The sequence below is a fragment of the Ranitomeya variabilis genome, chromosome 5 (assembly GCF_051348905.1).
Source record: "Ranitomeya variabilis isolate aRanVar5 chromosome 5, aRanVar5.hap1, whole genome shotgun sequence".
Classification (NCBI taxonomy): Eukaryota; Metazoa; Chordata; class Amphibia; order Anura; family Dendrobatidae; genus Ranitomeya; species Ranitomeya variabilis.
This window is the reverse complement of record NC_135236.1, coordinates 238,225,991-238,247,941: the sequence shown is the minus strand read 5'-3', so window position 1 is coordinate 238,247,941 and position 21,951 is coordinate 238,225,991. Positions and strand designations below refer to the sequence as shown.

Sequence of the window (21,951 nt, the reverse complement as noted above, 5' to 3'; positions counted from 1 at the left end):
GGTTACTCCATGGAGCTCTTTACACATACCGTCCCTGGCTTACAAAGTGAAACACTTAACAGGCCATGCCTATTACAAGTTGATTCTGACATGGAGTGCACTGATGCACAGCCACAGCCAGAGTACTATGCTGCTCCTTTGACTCAGACCACCACATTGCCCTCTCAGGGTACTGATCCACAATCAGACCCTGATGAGACTATGTTGCCCCGCCACGAACGCTATACCACCGACCGACACAGTGACACAGACGAAGTTGCACACGAGCTCGAAGAGGAGTTAATAGATGACCCAGTTATTGACCCCGATTGGCAGCCATTGGGGGAACAGGGTGCAGGCGGCAGTAGTTCAGAAGCGGAGGTGGAGGAGGGGCCACAGCAGGCATCAACATCGCAACAGGTTCCATCTGCCGGGCCCGTATCTGGCCCAAAACGCGTGTCAAAGCCAAAACCTGTTGGAGGACAGCGTGGCCATCCGGTTAAAGCTCAGTCTGCAATCCCTGAAAAGGGATCCGATGCTAGGAAGAGTGCAGTCTGGCATTTTTTTAAACAACATCCAATTGATCAGCGCAAAGTCATCTGTCAAAAATGTTCAACTAGCTTAAGCAGAGGTCAGAATCTGAAAAGTCTCAATACTAGTTGCATGCATAGACACTTAACCACCATGCATTTTCAAGCCTGGACTAACTACCAAACGTCCCTTAAGGTTGTAGCACCCTCGGCCAATGAAGCTAGTCAGCAACGCAACATCCCTTCCGTCACTGTAAGGCCACCATTTTCCGCACCACCGGCAGTATCTGTGCAGGTTTCTTTGCCAGCCAAAAGCACTCAGGGTCAGGGAATCACCAGTTTTGTAGGAGGAAATATTGCATCTAGGTCACCGGCGGAAACAATACCATCTCCAACCGTCTCGCAGTCTGCCATGTCCACCGGCACACCCGCAAGTTCCACGATCTCCATCTCTCCAGTTCAGCTCACACTACATGAGACTCTGGTTAGAAAAAGGAAGTACTTATCCTCGCATCCGCGTACACAGGGTTTTAACGCCCACATAGCTAGACTAATATCGTTAGAGATGATGCCCTACCGGTTAGTTGAAAGCGAAGCTTTCAAAGCCCTGATGGAGTACGCTGAACCACGATACGAGCTACCCAGTCGACACTTTTTTTCCAGAAAAGCCATCCCGGCCCTGCACCAGCATGTTAAACAGCGCATCGTCCATGCACTCAGGCAATCTGTGAGTACAAAGGTGCACCTGACTACAGATGCATGGACCAATAGGCATGGCCAGGGACATTATGTGTCCATCACGGCACACTGGGTGAATGTGGTGGATGCAGGGTCCTCAGGGGACATCAATTTCGGGACAGTTGTGCCTAGCCCACGGTCTAGGAAACAGTTGGCTGTAGGCGTTCGCACCCCCTCCTCCTCCTCCTCCTCGTCCTCCTGCAGAAGCTACAGCTCTTCCACAGACCGCAGTCGGCCAACCACTCCATCGGCAGATGACACTGTTGCACACCAGTTGTCCCATTATGGGCCAGCTACTGGCAAGCGTCAGCAGGCTGTATTGGCTATGAAGTGTTTGGGCGACAACAGACACACCGCGGAAGTTCTGTCCGAGTTCTTGCAACAAGAAATGCAGTCGTGGCTGGGCACAGTAGATCTTGAGGTAGGCAAGGTAGTTAGTGATAACGGAAGGAATTTCATGGCTGCCATCTCCCTTTCCCAACTGAAACACATTCCTTGCCTGGCTCACACCTTAAACCTGGTGGTGCAGTGCTTATTGAAAACTTATCCTGGGTTCTCCGACCTGCTCCTCAAAGTGCGTGGACTTTGCTCACATATCCGACGTTCGCCTGTACACGCCAGCCGTATGCAGACCTATCAGCGGTCTTTGAACCTTCCCCAGCATCGCCTAATCATAGACGTTGCAACAAGGTGGAACTCAACACTGCACATGCTTCAGAGACTGTGCCAACAGAGGCGGGCTGTTATGTTTTTGTGGGAGGATACACATACACGGGCAGGCAGTAGGATGGCAGACATGGAGTTGTCAGGTGTGCAGTGGTCGAAGATACAAGACATGTGTCAAGTCCTTCAGTGTTTTGAGGAATGCACACGGCTGGTTAGTGCAGACAACGCCGTAATAAGCATGAGCATCCCCCTAATGCGTCTGCTGATGCAAAGTTTGACGCACATAAAGGAGCAGGCGTCTGCACCAGAGGAAGAGGAAAGCCTTGATGACAGTCAGCCATTGTTTGGTCAGGGAAGTGTACAGGACGAGGTAGCGGGCGAAGAGGAGGTGGAGGACGAGGAGGATGATGGGGATGAGTATATTTTTAATGCGGAACCTTTCCCGGGGGCACTGGAAATTGGTTGCGTGTCAAGGCCGGGTTCTGGTTTTTTGAGGGACACAAGTGACGTAGATTTGCCTGCAACTGCCCCTCACCCAATCACAACCGGAGATTTGACAACTGGAACTTTGGCCCACATGGCGGATTATGCCTTACGTATCCTAAAAAGGGACACACGCATAACGAAAATGATGAACGATGACGATTACTGGTTGGCCTGCCTCCTTGATCCACGCTATAAAGGCAAATTGCAAAATATTATGCCACATGAGAACTTGGAACTAATATTAGCAACCAAACAATCAACTCTTGTTGACCGTTTGCTTCAGGCATTCCCAGCACACAGCGCACGTGATCGTTCTCACACGAGCTCAAGGGGGCAACAGACTAGGAGTGTTAGGGGTGCACACATCAGAAGTGGCGTTGGACAGAGGGGTTTTCTGACCAGGTTGTGGAGTGATTTTGCTATGACCGCAGACAGGACAGGTACTGCTGCATCAATTGAAAGTGACAGGAGACAACATTTGTCCAGTATGGTTACTAACTATTTTTCATCCCTTATCGATGTTCTCCCTCAACCGTCATTCCCATTTGATTACTGGGCATCAAAATTAGACACCTGGCCAGAATTGGCAGAATATGCATTGCAGGAACTTGCTTGCCCGGCAGCAAGTGTCCTATCAGAAAGAGTATTCAGTGCTGCAGGTTCAATATTAACCGAAAAAAGGACTCGTCTGGCCACCCAAAATGTTGACGATCTAACATTCATTAAAATGAACCACAACTGGATTTCGAAATCTTTTGCCCCACCTTGCCCGGCCGACACCTAGCTTTCCTATGAAAAGCTCTTGCCTGTGAATTACTTTTCTAATGTCTAATTTGCTGCAGCTGATTGTACAGCATACGACATGTTTACACCTCCCTAAATGGCCAAACTCCCCACACGGGGCCGTGGTATCGCGACTTGGCGCAAGCACCCGTGAGACTGCTGTTTGTCTGAAGAGGTGGGTGTGCTCGCTTTTGGTTGACGGCATTGCTACTGGGTCCCTCATAGTACAATGTAGTGTCTCTGGCGGTGGTGGTGCGCACCCAACGTCAGACACACCGTTGTAACATGAGGGGCCCTGGGGCGGTCCCGCCAGCCTCAAGAGAGTTCCCCCCTCCCCCAGCTCAAACTGTGCTCTACCACGTGCAAAATTATGTCGCACAGCTCCACCAATCTTTAGTCTATTCGCTGACATCATTCAATGTCTGGCACTGACAATACAAATTTGTAGACATCTATGATGCAACTTAAAGTAGTCTGTGTCTGTGTCCTATATTGGCACAATTAAATAGTTACTGCCAAATTACTATGTCAGAAACTCAGCAGATGAGCCCACCCCTGTACCTAAGTATGCCACCTTTTTTTTTTTTTTGGTTGTTTTGCGAGACATTAACATCTATTTATATTTTGGGAGTACTGGGACAGACACTCCTTGCAATACTCCTCCACTGACCACCAAGCTGCCTGCCCGTGTATCCATGTAACCGATGTAAAACAGCCATGAGCCTATTGTTTGTTATTTTAGGCCTTTGATAGCCTGTCTGCGGTCCCTACTTTAAATACTCCTCCACTGACCACCAAGCTGCCTGCCCGTGTATCCATGTAACCGATGTAAAACAGCCATGAGCCTATTGTTTGTTATTTTAGGCCTTTGATAGCCTGTCTGCGGTCCCTACTTTAAATACTCCTCCACTGACCACCAAGCTGCCTGTGTATCCATGTAACCGATGTAAAACAGCCATGAGCCTATTGTTTGTTATTTTAGGCCTTTGATAGCCTGTCTGCGGTCCCTACTTTAAATACTCCTCCACTGACCACCAAGCTGCCTGCCCGTGTATCCATGTAACCGATGTAAAACTGCCATGAGCCTATTGTTTGTTATTTTAGGCCTTTGATAGCCTGTCTGCGGTCCCTACTTTAAATACTCCTCCACTGACCACCAAGCTGCCTGCCCGTGTATCCATGTAACCGATGTAAAACTGCCATAAGCCTATTGTTTGTTATTTTAGGCCTTTGATAGCCTGTCTGCGGTCCCTACTTTAAATACTCCTCCACTGACCACCAAGCTGCCTGCCCGTGTATCCATGTAACCGATGTAAAACAGCCATGAGCCTATTGTTTGTTATTTTAGGCCTTTGATAGCCTGTCTGCGGTCCCTACTTTAAATACTCCTCCACTGACCACCAAGCTGCCTGCCCGTGTATCCATGTAACCGATGTAAAACAGCCATGAGCCTATTGTTTGTTATTTTAGGCCTTTGATAGCCTGTCTGCGGTCCCTACTTTAAATACTCCTCCACTGACCACCAAGCTGCCTGCCCGTGTATCCATGTAACCGATGTAAAACTGCCATGAGCCTATTGTTTGTTATTTTAGGCCTTTGATAGCCTGTCTGCGGTCCCTACTTTAAATACTCCTCCACTGACCACCAAGCTGCCTGCCCGTGTATCCATGTAACCGATGTAAAACTGCCATAAGCCTATTGTTTGTTATTTTAGGCCTTTGATAGCCTGTCTGCGGTCCCTACTTTAAATACTCCTCCACTGACCACCAAGCTGCCTGCCCGTGTATCCATGTAACCGATGTAAAACAGCCATGAGCCTATTGTTTGTTATTTTAGGCCTTTGATAGCCTGTCTGCGGTCCCTACTTTAAATACTCCTCCACTGACCACCAAGCTGCCTGCCCGTGTATCCATGTAACCGATGTAAAACAGCCATGAGCCTATTGTTTGTTATTTTAGGCCTTTGATAGCCTGTCTGCGGTCCCTACTTTAAATACTCCTCCACTGACCACCAAGCTGCCTGCCCGTGTATCCATGTAACCGATGTAAAACTGCCATGAGCCTATTGTTTGTTATTTTAGGCCTTTGATAGCCTGTCTGCGGTCCCTACTTTAAATACTCCTCCACTGACCACCAAGCTGCCTGCCCGTGTATCCATGTAACCGATGTAAAACTGCCATAAGCCTATTGTTTGTTATTTTAGGCCTTTGATAGCCTGTCTGCGGTCCCTACTTTAAATACTCCTCCACTGACCACCAAGCTGCCTGCCCGTGTATCCATGTAACCGATGTAAAACAGCCATGAGCCTATTGTTTGTTATTTTAGGCCTTTGATAGCCTGTCTGCGGTCCCTACTTTAAATACTCCTCCACTGACCACCAAGCTGCCTGTGTATCCATGTAACCGATGTTAAACAGCCATGAGCCTATTGTTTGTTATTTTAGGCCTTTGATAGCCTGTCTGCGGTCCCTACTTTAAATACTCCTCCACTGACCACCAAGCTGCCTGCCCGTGTATCCATGTAACCGATGTAAAACTGCCATGAGCCTATTGTTTGTTATTTTAGGCCTTTGATAGCCTGTCTGCGGTCCCTACTTTAAATACTCCTCCACTGACCACCAAGCTGCCTGCCCGTGTATCCATGTAACCGATGTAAAACTGCCATAAGCCTATTGTTTGTTATTTTAGGCCTTTGATAGCCTGTCTGCGGTCCCTACTTTAAATACTCCTCCACTGACCACCAAGCTGCCTGTGTATCCATGTAACCGATGTAAAACTGCCATGAGCCTATTGTTTGTTATTTTAGGCCTTTGATAGCCTGTCTGCGGTCCCTACTTTAAATACTCCTCCACTGACCACCAAGCTGCCTGTGTATCCATGTAACCGATGTAAAACAGCCATGAGCCTATTGTTTGTTATTTTAGGCCTTTGATAGCCTGTCTGCGGTCCCTACTTTAAATACTCCTCCACTGACCACCAAGCTGCCTGCCCGTGTATCCATGTAACCGATGTAAAACTGCAGTATTTTGCTTATAAAAAAGAAAATACTGGAGAGATATCAAATGCAGACATTTTAACATTAAAAACAAAAACACATACAACAAAAAACTGGTACAGTACAAAAATTGGCCACCAGCTACAAAAACTTTCTCCTGCAAGTAGTTAACTGAAAGGTTTTTTTCCATTGAAAACACAGATATGGCATCCACCGAGTGTTGTCCTGTCGCGTCTTCTTTATATTATTGCCAAGAAGCTGCAACTGAATAAAGCTGTGCTTCAACCTTCTGTTCCAAATTACCATTTTTAAAAATGCCATTGGCTGTTCCGGCCTACTAAAGGTGTCTGTCTGCCCCTGCCTGGTGTTGTCCTCAACTGAATAAAGCTGAGCTTCAACCTTCAGTTCCAAATTACCATTTTTAAAAATGCAATTGGCTGTTCCGGCCTACTAAAGGGGTCTGCCCCTGCCTGGTGTTGTCCTCAACTGAATAAAGCTGAGCTTCTACCTTCTGCCTCTTATTAACTGCTGTTTTTTAAAAAAATTGGCTGTTCCGGCCTACTAAAGGTGTCTGTCTGCCCCTGCCTGGTGTTGTCCTCAACTGAATAAAGCTGAGCTTCTACCTTCTGTTCCAAATTACCATTTTTAAAAAAGCCATTGGCTGTTCCGGCCTACTAAAGGTGTCTGTCTGCCCCTGCCTGGTGTTGTCCTCAACTGAATAAAGCTGAGCTTCAACCTTCAGTTCCAAATTACCATTTTTAAAAATGCCATTGGCTGTTCCGGCCTACTAAAGGTGTCTGTCTGCCCCTGCCTGGTGTTGTCCTCAACTGAATAAAGCTGAGCTTCTACCTTCTGCCTCTTATTAACTGCTGTTTTTTAAAAAAATTGGCTGTTCCGGCCTACTAAAGGTGTCTGTCTGCCCCTGCCTGGTGTTGTCCTCAACTGAATAAAGCTGAGCTTCAACCTTCAGTTCCAAATTACCATTTTTAAAAATGCAATTGGCTGTTCCGGCCTACTAAAGGGGTCTGCCCCTGCCTGGTGTTGTCCTCAACTGAATAAAGCTGAGCTTCTACCTTCTGTTCCAAATTACCATTTTTAAAAATGCAATTGGCTGTTCCGGCCTACTAAAGGTGTCTGTCTGCCCCTGCCTGGTGTTGTCCTCAACTGAACAAAGCTGTGCTTCAACCTTCTGTTCCAATTACCATTTTTAAAAATGCAATTGGCTGTTCCGGCCTACTAAAGGTGTCTGTCTGCCCCTGCCTGGTGTTGTCCTCAACTGAATAAAGCTGAGCTTCAACCTTCAGTTCCAAATTACCATTTTTAAAAATGCAATTGGCTGTTCCGGCCTACTAAAGGTGTCTGTCTGCCCCTGCCTGGTGTTGTCCTCAACTGAATAAAGCTGAGCTTCTACCTTCTGCCTCTTATTAACTGCTGTTTTTTAAAAAAATTGGCTGTTCCGGCCTACTAAAGGTGTCTGTCTGCCCCTGCCTGGTGTTGTCCTCAACTGAATAAAGCTGAGCTTCAACCTTCAGTTCCAAATTACCATTTTTAAAAATGCCATTGGCTGTTCCGGCCTACTAAAGGTGTCTGTCTGCCCCTGCCTGGTGTTGTCCTCAACTGAATAAAGCTGAGCTTCTACCTTCTGCCTCTTATTAACTGCTGTTTTTTAAAAAAATTGGCTGTTCCGGCCTACTAAAGGTGTCTGTCTGCCCCTGCCTGGTGTTGTCCTCAACTGAATAAAGCTGAGCTTCAACCTTCAGTTCCAAATTACCATTTTTAAAAATGCAATTGGCTGTTCCGGCCTACTAAAGGGGTCTGCCCCTGCCTGGTGTTGTCCTCAACTGAATAAAGCTGAGCTTCTACCTTCTGTTCCAAATTACCATTTTTAAAAATGCAATTGGCTGTTCCGGCCTACTAAAGGTGTCTGTCTGCCCCTGCCTGGTGTTGTCCTCAACTGAACAAAGCTGAGCTTCAACCTTCAGTTCCAAATTACCATTTTTAAAAATGCAATTGGCTGTTCCGGCCTACTAAAGGTGAATGTCTGCCCCTGCCTGGTGTTGTCCTCAACTGAATAAAGCTGAGCTTCAACCTTCAGTTCCAAATTACCATTTTTAAAAATGCAATTGGCTGTTCCGGCCTACTAAAGGTGAATGTCTGCCCCTGCCTGGTGTTGTCCTCAACTGAACAAAGCTGAGCTTCCACATTCTGGCTTTCGCCCTATACTATCAGATATTAAACTGCATTTGGCCTACTAGTGTGGTTAGGCCCTTGAAACAGTGTCTGCTGCTCTTGGGTTTGCTACTCCACTGAACAAAGCAATGCCGCCTGTTTAGTCCTGTTACCAATTTTGAACTGCATTTAGGCTACTTTATTCTTTGGCCCTATATCTGTTTCCTCCTCATCCTGCCCATTGCCCAGCCACTGCTAGATGAGTCTGCTGGTACATTGACCTAGACCACTACATTCCCCTTATACTCTACACAGCCAGAATCTGACCCTGCTGAAAGTAAGGTTCCCCTTCCCGCATGTTATACCACCTTACACAGGGACAGAGAGGAAGGTGCAGATGAAAGTGCAGGTTCCTTCATCAGGTGGGGGGGCATACTCGTTGGCGACGTCACTGGCACAGGGCCCCTCAGAGTACGCAAAAGTGTCGCTGCTGGTGGGAGGCGCCCCCGCCATGCAAACACACCGCCGTACTTTGAGGGGCCCTGTGCCAGTGCCAATGCGAACGAGTGGGCCCCCCCTGCTTGCTCAGGATCACAGCACTTGCAACGTTGAAATACTTACCTTTCCCTGCAACACCGCCGTGACGTAGCCCGCATTTCCTGGGCCCACGAAAAACTTGAGCCAGCCCTACTCCCCCCACAACTTTTGCCAAATGACCCCCAATTCCCTATGCCCAACTATTATTATAAAGTTAATTAAGATTGACAAGCTTCAGAAACAAGAATGGATGTTTTTGGCATTAAAATGGGCACTGTAGGTGTTTTCCTGGCCTCCACTCACTGCCGACTATGCTTCCCCATTGACTTGCATTGGGTTTCGTGTTTCGGTCGATCCCCGACTTTTAGCGATAATCGGCCGACTGCACTCGACTCGACTCTGGACAAAATCGGGTTTCACAAAACCCGACTCGATCTTAAAAAAATGAAAGTCGCTCAACTCTAATCACCAGGTATTCAAAATGGCCTTCGGGCGTATTAAATGCAGTTTTCCATTCGTCACCCTGTTTAATACGAACAAGATTATATGCCCCTCGAAGGTCAATCTTGGTAAACCAACTAGCCCCCTTAATCTGAGCAAACAAATCAGAGAGCAAAGGTAAAGGGTATTGGAATTTGACCGTGATCTTATTAAGAAGGCGATAATCAATATAGGGTCTCAAGGAGCCATCCTTCTTGGCAACAAAAAAGAATCCCGCTCCCAATGGTGACGAAGACGGCCGAATATGCCCCTTCTCCAAGGACTCCTTAACATAGCTCCGCATAGCGGTATGTTCTGGCTCAGACAGGTTGAAAAGTCGGCCCTTAGGAAACTTAGAGCCTGGAATCAAGTCAATAGCACAATCACAGTCCCTATGTGGAGGAAGGGAACTGGACTTGGGCTCATCGAATACATCCTGGAAATCTGACAAAAATTCAGGAACATCAGAAGAGGGGGAAGAGGAAATTGACATTAAAGGAATGTCACTATGTACCCCTTGACAACCCCAACTAGTCACAGACATCGATTTCCAATCCAACACTGGATTGTGTACATGTAACCATGGAAAACCCAGTACAACAACATCATGTAAATTATGCAACACCAGAAAACGACAATCTTCCTGATGTGCTGGAGCCATGCACATAGTCAACTGAGTCCAATACTGAGGTTTATTCTTGGCCAACGGTGTAGCATCAATACCCCTCAAAAGAATAGGGCTCTGCAAAGGCTGCAAAGAAATACCACAGCGCCTGGCAAATTCTAAGTCCATTAAGTTCAGGGCAGCGCCTGAATCCACAAATGCCATGACAGAGAAAGATGACAATGAGCAAATCAGGGTCACAGACAGGAGAAACTTAGGCTGTACAGTACTAATGGTAACAGATCTAGCGACCCTCTTAATACGGTTAGGGCAATCAGAGATAGTATGAGCTGAATCACCACAGTAAAAACACAGCCCATTCTGACGTCTGTATCCCCTCTGTTCCACTCTAGTCAGAATCCTATCACATTGCATAGGCTCAGGACTCCGCTCAGAGGATGCTGCCATATGGTGCACCACTTTGCGCTCACGCAGGCGCCGATCGATCTGAATGGCTAGAGACATAGATTCGCTCAGACCAACAGGCGTGGGGAACCCCACCATAACATCTTTAAGGGCTTCAGAAAGACCCTTTCTGAAAATTGCTGCCAGAGCATCCTCATTCCATTTAGTGAGCACAGACCATTTTCTAAATTTCTGGCAGTATAATTCTGCCGCTTCCTGACCCTGGCACAAAGCCAACAAGGTTTTTTCCGCATGATCCACAGAGTTAGGTTCGTCATACAATAATCCGAGCGATTGAAAAAATGCATCTACATTAAGCAATGCCAGATCCCCTGACTCAAGGGAGAATGCCCAGTCCTGAGGGTCACCACGCAGCAGAGAAATAACTATTTTAACTTGCTGAGTGGGGTCACCAGAGGAACGGGGTTTCAGAGCAAAAAACAATTTGCAGTTATTTTTAAAGTTCAAAAACTTAGATCTATCCCCGTAAAACAAATCTGGAGTAGGAATTCTAGGCTCTAAGGCTGGAGTCTGAACAACATAATCTTGGATACTCTGAACTCTTGCAGCAAGCTGATCCACACGAGAAAACAGACCCTGAACATCCATGTCCGCGCCCAAATACACCCAGAGATTAAGAGGAAGGAAAAAGACAAAACAGACTAAAGGAAAAAAAAATGGCTCAGAACTCTTTTTCTTTTCCTTCTTTTGAGATGCATTCAACTCATTTTTGGCCAGTTGTACTGTTTGTAGTGTTATGGACTGGTAATTTAGGAGCGACATGCGACTAGCTCTGAGCAGGTGGTAACTATACAGACCGCAGTTCCTGATCTTAACACAACACTAGAAGTAGCCGTGGGATGTTCCTGTCACTCCCTGGACACCTCGTCACAGCCGGAGAACTAGCTACCCCTAAAGGTAGAAACAGGAAAGCTATCTTGCCTCAGAGAAAATCCCCAAAGGATAATAGCCCCCCACAAATATTGACTGTGAGAGGAGAAGGAAATGACATACGTAGTATGAAACAAGATTTAGCAAAGGAGGCCACTTCTAGCTATATACATAGTAAGGAAAGAACACTGTGCGGTCAGTAATAAAAACTAGAAAAAGTCCACCGCAGAGATATGCAAAAATCTCCACACCTGACTAAAGGTGTGGAGGGCAAAATCTGCAGCCCAGAGCTTCCAGCTTAGCTAAATAGATCCATACTGATAAGCTGGACAAATGAGCAAAACATAGAATGTGCTGAACAATAAAGTCCACAACAAATGGACTGCAAAAGGACAAGCAAGGACTTATCTTTGCTGAACTGGACAGAGTGTCAGGGAAATCCAAAAGAGCAGTGGCTCCAAGCAGGAACAATTGACAAATGGCATTGATTGAGGGCTAAGGCCAGACTAAAATAGCCAAGCCAGAAAGACGATCAGTGGAAGCAGCTGCTAATGCTAAATCCAAGAAGCAGCTATACCACTCAAAACCACGGGAGGGAGCCCAAGAGCGGAATTCACAACAGGCCCCCTTACAAAATGTAATTATGCAATTTTTTCCTTTTTCAAGTAGGTTCCTAGCTACTAGTATATAATTTTTGGCCCTTCTGTTGGAATTCCTACTGGGCAAGTTAACAATCTGTGGAATTGTCAGGAACACAAGTGCCCCGATATGGGACACACTCCATTCTGTTGTGATGCCGGAGCCTGTGCAACCTGGCTGCGAGCAGAAAACCTATGGTTGTCACCAGAAAAGTCAGTTTCCCAACTGCATCAGGGCCTTGGATTGAAAACACATCAGGGTCAAGACGCAGCCGAACTCTGGCTCCCACATTTAATTTATAAACAGTATTTTTCTGTTATAATATTGGCATTAGTTAACAGTAACTACATGTTTATAATTGTTGATATTGAGGCCTATGGGAGAACAGGAGATTCCGGAATCTTCAAAACTTCAGCAATGGATCGGTGGCTTCTGAATAATGACCTTGGCCTCCATGTGTTCTTCTGGGTTCAAGGGCTAAACCAGCACCATATGTTACATTACACATGTTATGTTACATATGTTATATTACAGGAAACGAGGGATTCAGTGGAATTGGGCATTAGGTGAGTATAACTGTGTTTGTTATTTTTTTTTAAATAAAATTGTTTTGTTTTATTTCAAATATAAGACTTTATTCTGGCTGTGTGTTTATTTATCATATAACTATAGGATTAGTAATGGATCGGTGTCTTATAAACGCCTCTCCGTTAGCAATCTGTGGACTTGATGTCACCTTACAATACAAAGGTGACATCAACCCCACAAATATGAACCCCACTTGCCATCGCAACATGGCAAGTGGGAGAAGCCATGCAAAGCACCAACATTGGCTCATCTAATAGATGCACCTTCTCTGGGAGGCTGTAGGCTGCTATTTTTAGGTTGTGGAGCCAATATCCATGGCCCCTTACCAGCCTGAGTATACCAGCCCCCAGCTGACTGCTTTAACTTGGCTGATTGTCAAAAACAGAGGGACCCATGCCATTTTTTAAAATTATTTATTTACGAGTCTATTCTTGATAATCAGCCTTGCTGAAGCTGACTACTAAGGGTTGCCACCCCCCAGCTTTGAGTTTTGCCTGGCTGGTTATAGAAAATACAGGGGAACACACTGTTTTATTAATTATTATTTATTTACAGCGCGGGTGCCGGCTAATGAATACTCCCATCAACCGCTCCTGCACTCACTGTTATTAGCGGAAGCTGATGGGAGCATTAGTCCCATCCACTGACATCAATGACCGAAGGTAAGCTTTACACATCCGATCACAGCTGCAGGCTCACGCTGTCTTTTGAAGGTGTGGGAACCGCAACTGTCTGACTGTCGGTGATGATTTTACTGCCAATCAGAAGTGATGTTTGCCGTGCTGTCATGCACATGACAGTGTGAGAAGCACCAGGTGTTCGAGGGCAGAAACTGAAAGTAACACAGACTTCCTGGAGAGTGTCCATGCCCGTACAATAGGTGCCTCATTTTGCCTCATTTTAACTCTGTATGCCTCATTTTCTTATATTACAATACGCCCTGTCATTTAGACATATTTAGAAGCTGGACAACTCCTTTATGACCATTCATACCATGCTTTTTCTCTGTGTTTTTGTGTTCGTAGGAAAAAATTTCTGAAGTACAAGTTTAATGTGTCCATATGCTTCCATTGCTAGACAGAGACCAAACTCAATGTTCATTTGACTTCCATATTCTATGGGGAAAATTTGCACAGAAAACTCAACGTCAAGAAATACCGTATATGTTGCGGATTTGAAACACGCACCGCAGCCCACATTACGCTGAGTAAAAAAAAAAACACAGTGGGCATGAGATTTCTACAAATCCCATCCACTTAGCTGGAATTTTAAAAGGCTACGTTTTTGACATGGCAAAAATAAGCAGCATAAAAAAAAGCTCATTGTGGGAAGAAAGCCTAAATTTACATAGTACAGAAAATTATGATTATGCTGGAGGATTCGTACACCTCGAGAAAGGCAAAAATAAAGCATACTGTGTCATCACAAAATAACACAGGAGAGTGAATGGAACGGGGGAGGGTAACATTTTGGTAACACTGAATAAAATTAATACAAGTGTACTACAGAAAATATTTGTCTTTTTTGATAACATATGTAATAAAGATATGCTACCCAGACTCAGTCACAATCCTATACATTGTGCAAGTGGCAATTGTAAAAAAATGCATAAAGCACTGATTTCAGGAAAAATCACTTAAGACAGCATGAAAAAGAAATTAAAACGTACAGAGAAGCAAAAGCAGCTTTGGCTAAAGTTCAATCATGTGGTGCTTTTTTATCATTATTGTGGCATTGTCATAAATTTTGCCCCTCAGTTTTTTTCCAAAAATGTCATATGTTACATCACTATAAAAAAAAATAAAACATGATCTTATCAATCGATTAGTTAAAAAAAATACAACTATCATTTAAAAAGATGTTAAAAGGCAGTAAACTAGCAGGCACATTAAATTGCGAGCTTGAAGTTAAAAATGAAAAATATTGGATTAAAGTGATTAAAAACATTCATGTTTAGCAGATGGAAACTAAGAATCCAGGTTTCAAAGGTATTTTCCCTTTTCCATTTACTCTTGACTCACATCAGGAACCTTTGTTTGCAGGAATCAACGAACATGAGGCCAGATCTTGTTGGTTTCAGTTCCTGAAAAAGTTTCCAAAACACCCTTGTTTTTGTAATATTCCAGTACGGGCCTTGTGAGTTCTTCATAAGTGGTTAGCCTCTTGGTGACAGTCTCTGGCTTGTCATCTTCACATTGAATCAGAGGTTCTCCTGTTACGTCATCAATTCCTGAAACTTTTGGAGGGTTGAATTCTGTGTTATATACTCTTCCACTACCAGCGTGGATCCACCGTGCAATAAGACGATCCTTAATGGTCTGAAATGGAATGTTCAATTCAATGACCGTGTCTATTTGATGGGAAAAAAAAATAAAAATTTTGTAAGGCACAGTACTGACCTGCGCGCCACCGATCGTGCAGGAGCTGATCGTACAGGCCACTGTGTCTAACAACTGCTATCAACTTTTCTGACTGATCTGTCACATTATTATCAGCACCATGGCGGCTCGTGTGCTGTTCCGGGCGGTGATCATAGGACCCCCGGGCTCAGGGAAGGGGACGATCTCCGACAGGATCGTGAAACACTTCGCGCTCAAGCACTTGTCCAGCGGAGACCTGCTGAGGCTGAACATGCAGAAGAAGACAGAAATTGGTATCCTGGCAAAATCCTACATAGAACAAGGTCAGCTGGTGCCAGATGATGTGATCACCCGACTAATCGTACAAGAGCTAACTAACTTTGGTGACCATAACTGGCTGCTAGATGGTTTTCCAAGGACTGTTCCTCAAGCACAAGCTCTTGATAAGGCCCATCAAATAGACACGGTCATTGACGTGAAGACGACAAGCCAGAGACTGTCACCAAGAGGCTAACCGCTTATGAAGAACTCACAAGGCCCGTACTGGAATATTACAAAAACAAGGGTGTTTTGGAAACTTTTTCAGGAACTGAAACCAACAAGATCTGGCCTCATGTTCGTTGATTCCTGCAAACAAAGGTTCCTGATGTGAGTCAAGAGTAAATGGAAAATGGAAAAGACCTTTGAAACCTGGATTCTTAGTTTCCATCTGCTAAACATGAATGTTTTTAATCACTTTAATCCAATATTTTTCATTTTTAACTTCAAGCTCGCAATTTAATGTGCCTGCTAGTTTACTGCCTTTTAACATCTTTTTAAATGATAGTTGTATTTTTTTTAACTAATCGATTGATAAGATCATGTTTTATATTTTTTTATAGTGATGTAACATATGACATTTTTGGAAAAAAAAACTGAGGGGCAAAATTTATGACAATGCCACAATAATGATAAAAAAGCACCACATGATTGAACTTTAGCCAAAGCTGCTTTTGCTTCTCTGTACGTTTTAATTTCTTTTTCATGCTGCCTTAAGTGATTTTTCCTGAAATCAGTGCTTTATGCATTTTTTTACAATTGCCACTTGCACAATGTATAGGATTGTGACTGAGTCTGGGTAGCATATCTTTATTACATATGTTATCAAAAAAGACAAATATTTTCTGTAGTACACTTGTATTAATTTTATTCAGTGTTACCAAAATGTTACCCTCCCCCGTTCCATTCACTCTCCTGTGTTATTTTGGGATGACACAGTATGCTTTATTTTTGCCTTTCTCGAGGTGTACGAATCCTCCAGCATAATCATTTTCTGTACTATGTAAATTTAGGCTTTCTTCCCACAATGAGCTTTTTTTATACTGCTTATTTTTTGCCATGTCAAAAACGTAGCCTTTTAAAATTCCATCTAAGTGGATGGGATTTGTAGAAATCTCATGCCCACTGTGTTTTTTTTTTACTTCCATATTCTAGCCATTATACCATTATAAACAGTATAGTGCTTAAAGGTATGGACTAGTTTAATAGACTACACTGTTGCATTCAAGGGTGAAGTCAATCTGCTGATGCATGGCACAAAATGGCATCCATCACAGGCCTCTGTTAAACATTTTACAGTAAGCCTTGAAGCTCCAGTGACTTATATGGACAGTTAGGTCAGCAGAGTTGTCAGTAACCTTGTGCCTGTTCTAACCAAGGGCTTGTTTTTTTTTAAAGCAGTGTGCCAGACAGGACTTCACCTAAAAAAGCATAGCAAGCACCAACCTTTCCAGCTTATTTGTATTGCACCCAGAGCTGGAGTCTCACCTGTGCTCTCTATCTTTGCACCTGTTTGTATGCACTTCTGATTTCAAAATTTGAGATCTTCTGACATTAGTGCCCTATACTGCCAATTGTAACCTGAAGCTACCTGAATCAGTGACTTATTCTCCAATCCCCAACAGTGTCATCTTCCCCAGTCATTGATTTGCCTGTTATTACTGCTCAAGCCTTCACACCTGTACTCTGTGTTTTTACTCATACTCCAGATACATACTCTTCAAGTGGGACCCTCTGGCTTTAGGAACATAACATAGAACAAGAGCAGAGTAGACTATTCCCTTCAGCCTCTATCTTGCAAACCTGGGGTTTATGGGTTGTCCAGATAGAGGTTGCACCTCTGGGGAAGGGCTTGCGGTGTCCTTTTATGACAGCATGCCCATCTTTGGTCCTCATCTGGTACTCCACTCTCACATATACGTCCAAGAAACTGCTAGAATGCGTCAGTGGGTACGACCTGGAACACCACCTCGGCAGTTGGTCAAAATTTTAATGTATAAATATATGAGGGGACAGTACAGAGACCTTTCTAATGACCTTTTTACTCGTAGACCTGAGATGGGGACAAGGGGCATCCGTCTGGAGGAAAGAAGGTTTAAGCATAATCACAGATGCGGATTCTTTACTGCAAGAGCAGCGAGACTCTGGAACTCTCTGCCGTATGATGTTGTAATGTGTGATTCATTACTAAAATTTAAGAGGGGACTGGATGCCTTTCTTGAAAAGCATAATATTACAGGTTATATGCACTAGTTTCCTTGATAGGGCGTTGATCTAGGGAACCAGTCTGATTGCCGTATGTGGATTCGGGAAGGAATTTTTTTCCCCAATGTGGAGCTTACTGTTTGCCGCATGTTTTTTTTGCCTTCCTCTGGATCAACATGTTAGGGCATGTTAGGTTAGGCTATGGGTTGAACAAGATGGACTTAAAGTCTTTCTTCAACCTTTTTAACTGCGTTACTATGTTACTAACACCAGGTTTGGGTAGCCATCTGTTTTGAGGTCCCTGGTGACTTTATGGGTTTGCCTACCTGTGCATATGAAGGCTGGATTCAGTGTACTGAAATTATCTAACATTTAAAGGACATATACAACTTCAGTTTTATTATCAATACTAGAAATACCAAAGTTATGTATTAACCTGCTACAGGAAAACCATGCCAGCAGCCACGCATTATGGTGAAGGAGCACAACATCAAAGCAATTGACAACTTTACCTACCTGGGCAACACATTCTCCTTTGTAGTGACCATAGACAGTGAGGTCAACGACAGAAGTGCCAAATCTAGTACTGCCCTTGGGAGACTGCATAAGAACATCTGAGAATGAAGGTCTGCTGCATGGTGGTCTTTGCCACACTTCTCTATGCCAGAAAAACCTGCACTGTCTACAGTCAGTATGCCAAACAGCTCAATCAATTTCACAGCAGACTTCTCCACATAAGGTGGCAAGACAATATCTCCTATAGAGCAATCCTGGACAAGCTGGGCTCTGCAGCATTTATACTCTCCTGCTGAAAACCCAAGCCAGGTGGGCTGGACATGTGGTCAGAATGCCGGACAGCCAATTGCCTAAACATCTGCTGTATGAAAAACTGTGTAAGGGATGGTGAGCAGTCGGGGGCAGAAGAAACATTAAACAATTGCAGTAAAGTATCTTTTTAAAACCTGGAAGTTAACATCATTGAAAGGTAGAAGCTTACTCTGGACCATCTAGCATGGTGAGGCAGGATCATCTCAAGAGCACGTGCAGCTAAAGATAGAATCTGTGAGGCAAAAAGGAAGCAAGCTGTGCGCAAGGCACAATCGGTATCTACTGCCCTGACCACATCTACTTATGTCATGTATGTGGGTAAGCTTTCTGGGCCAGGATTGGTCTCCTCAGTCACCTCTGGACCTACAGCCACTGATCTTCCACTAAACCCTGAATTCATTGCCATCTTCGACTACAAATGACGAACAGCAATTTGAAAACCTCACATCTCCCACTGCTCTTGTTTGGCTACCCAAAGTAATTGCTGAGATCCCTGTTGAGAAGACAGGCAAGCTCTATAGTTATAACTGTACACATTTGGACAGTTGCATCACTGGAGTTGCTCAGGGAAACTCCAATTGCCTTACTGCCTGTATTGGTTATGGGGTAGTGAACTTAGGCTGGAGCTGGCATTAGGAGAGAAATTCCAACAATGGGACTCCTATTAGCTACAAAAGACTAGGCGAGTCAAATAGACAAAAAAGAGGCAAGTGGCCTAGAGTTGGCAGCTTTCTTCCATCCAAGTTTCTGTTAATCCTAGGGAAACCTCTGGGCACCTCCTCGTACAGTAAAACAGCTTCAGGATCCTTGGCTACTGATATAGAGAAAGGGCTGAAAAGACCACGTATACCCCATATACTATACAATTTAATACATTGTTGCATTACATATCAGATGAAAAGATTGTTTAAAATATTTAATAAAGGTATCAATCTCAGAATACTTTTTTTCTTTTTTTGGCATAATAGTATATACATATATTTTTCAAACAATTAATAAATGTGACAAATGGCGCTTGAGTCAGAATTTTGTTTCAATTTTAGCAAGACATATTTTAATAAGCAAATGTGTCCCATTACTCACAAAGTTTTCTAAATATAATTGTCCATTTACGGTAAATATATTATTAAAATGTTTTAATGTTCTGTTTTTAAAACTTCCAGACTAATTACTAATGCTGTAACTTTACCAGATTCTGTACTCATTCAAACACTAAGGTTTTCTTAATACAGTAGGACATGTTACTGCATTCTGAATAAATGTTATGTTTGGTAAGATTAAACCCAAGAGTCAGAGGTGCAGAGTTAATTAAAGAAGAGTCACATTTCCACTTTCAAGCATTGTTAATACCTTCATCAATATGCTTCTCTGATTTACATTGCAAGTTCAGATTTTATGCCACCAATACATAAATATGTTAGTTAGGCTCCAAAGTTTGGATTTTAAGGATAGGGAAAATCTCACATTTAAAGCAAATACATCTTAATATGCAATGTTAAAGAAAACTGACAGGATATATTTGCTGCCGATCCAAGGCTACGCCAATTTCAGCCATTCATGTTGGAACGCTGTGATGTTTCAGAGAAAACATACTTTAGAAGCAGCTGGGAACCGAGCTGAACGGCAGACTAGTCAGAAAGGCGGGTCCCCAAAGGCTTCTCCCTGCCTATTCCTTTGGAGTGATCGGTCTCTGCGTATATATGCACACAGGGAAAGATCTGTCACTGCACGGGAGCGGGAGGGGAGAATCGATCAGCGACCCAACTGTCCGACTAATTTCCAGTCCGGCTCGACTTTAAAAGTATGCTTTTCACTAAACGGCCTCAGCATTTCAGAGTCAAACATACCTGGCTGAAATTATGTAGCCATTGCCTGATACATGAATGTATCAGCTGTCAGGTTCTAGCCTAAAACACTGAAATATGTTTAGCATTGCTCCAAAAATATTTTTCCCAAGTTGTGAAAATAGTTTTCAGGACTTAGCATAATAGTTGAAGCAAGGGCAGTAAGGTAGATAGATGTTAAAAAATATTTTAATTTAAAAAAATATATATTAATTTGGTGGCCCCAAATTATTTGTTTCTAGATTTGTATATCGCCCATTCAGTGTTTTTTTCTACTTCACCTTTACAATAGTTAGACACTAAAGACTCTTTTGAAAAATCAGTTTTTTAGACTTTTTTTAAATATTGTGTGTAAAAGGTATGTATTTGAAAAATCCATGAAATTATACGCAACAGCAAAACCAAGCAATTCTCTTATTTGCCTGGAAATATAGCTGAATCTTGGTAGTTATACATATAGCAAGCGGATTTGTAATATGTAGGTGTTTAAAATTAAAAGAATGTCAGCCTTTAGGACAGAGAATCATCTATTTTTCTATTCTGAGAGTGATGTTCCAATTTTTCAGGTGTTTACTTAGCCTGTCATAAGAAGTCTGCCATCGTATGCACAATGGGGTGTCATCTCAGTCTTTAGGATCCGCTCTCGAATGTCTTTTAAATAATTAATATGGAGGCCATAATTATCAGGTGTATTAATAAGCAGATTCCTGTCAAAAATCTAATTTAGTCAGTAAAGTTAATTGGTAAACCTTTATATTATGCCTAAAAAAAGACTCTTTGGAAAATGTAAATCATACATGTCACGGGTTGATTGTCAAAAAGAATGATGATGTAGTTTGTGTTAAACACAGCCCAACCAGAATTACCCACATTAATCTTACTAAAAAGTCTGTCACTTTCTTCTCTTTCTCCCTTTTACTTCCCATTTATTTAACAGATTGGCCTCAAAGTTGTTTGTAGACTATAGATAAGTTGCATGTATTTATATGTAAATCTTCCATATTTTTTGTTTTTGGTGTTGGCTGGTCTTAATTTTTTTTATAGAAACAAAAAATGACTCCAACTTACCGTAACTACATTATTTGAAGAGAAAGTATGAAGTCCATTTTTTTCTCATAAAATGATTAGGCAATTAAAGAAAATTTGCTGTTTGAAGCATGTCTTCCACTGTCACTTGCAACAAATTCTTGTCCTCCCATGTTTCATTTTCATAAAGGACAGCATTTTTTTATTTAAGGTAAAGTTCCCACAATGAAATTTTGGTGAATTTATGAAGCTGCGCATTTTTGAAAAAGTACAACTTTCCTATTTTACTTTATGGGTTCAGAAATGCTGCAGAAAACCTAAAGCATAAAAAAATTCATCAAAAACTCATGGTTGGAACGTGGTTTTAAAGGTACATTCTCCTCATTATCTTAAAGAGTATTGTAACAACTCTGCCGGCATCACTGCATGGCTTCCCAACTCCCCACTTACTCACCACTCTGGGCCATGCTGTGAGTACTGTCCTCTGCCAGCTCCTTGCTGTGGGCCTCATGCCCTTGCTTGCGGATACTTCCTTGCTGTATGCTAAGGGCGGCGGCCCCAGAACTTCCTGTTTCTTGCAGAGACTGTGTGCACCTTCCTAAGGTGTTCCCTGCCAATTGCCAAGAAGCCACAGGTACTTAAGGTATCCCCACCCATAGGGGGATGCCTCAGCAACTTTCTCCGTCAGTTAGTGTCTTGCTACTGAGCTGCCAGGTAGTGTCCGGTCTCTGCCATCCTGGGGGCTGGACACTCAGGCCTGAATCCTTGTCCTGTACTTGTTCCCGTGTCTGTCCCTGTCTGAACTCTGGCCTATACCTGTAC

The 21,951-nt window shown here is 43.5% G+C and overlaps 1 pseudogene; it reads left to right on the top strand.

The window, feature by feature from the left end:
• Positions 1-14,905: 14,905 nt before the first annotated feature.
• Positions 14,906-15,812, top strand: LOC143775599 (GTP:AMP phosphotransferase AK3, mitochondrial pseudogene; annotated as a pseudogene).
• Positions 15,813-21,951: the final 6,139 nt, after the last annotated feature.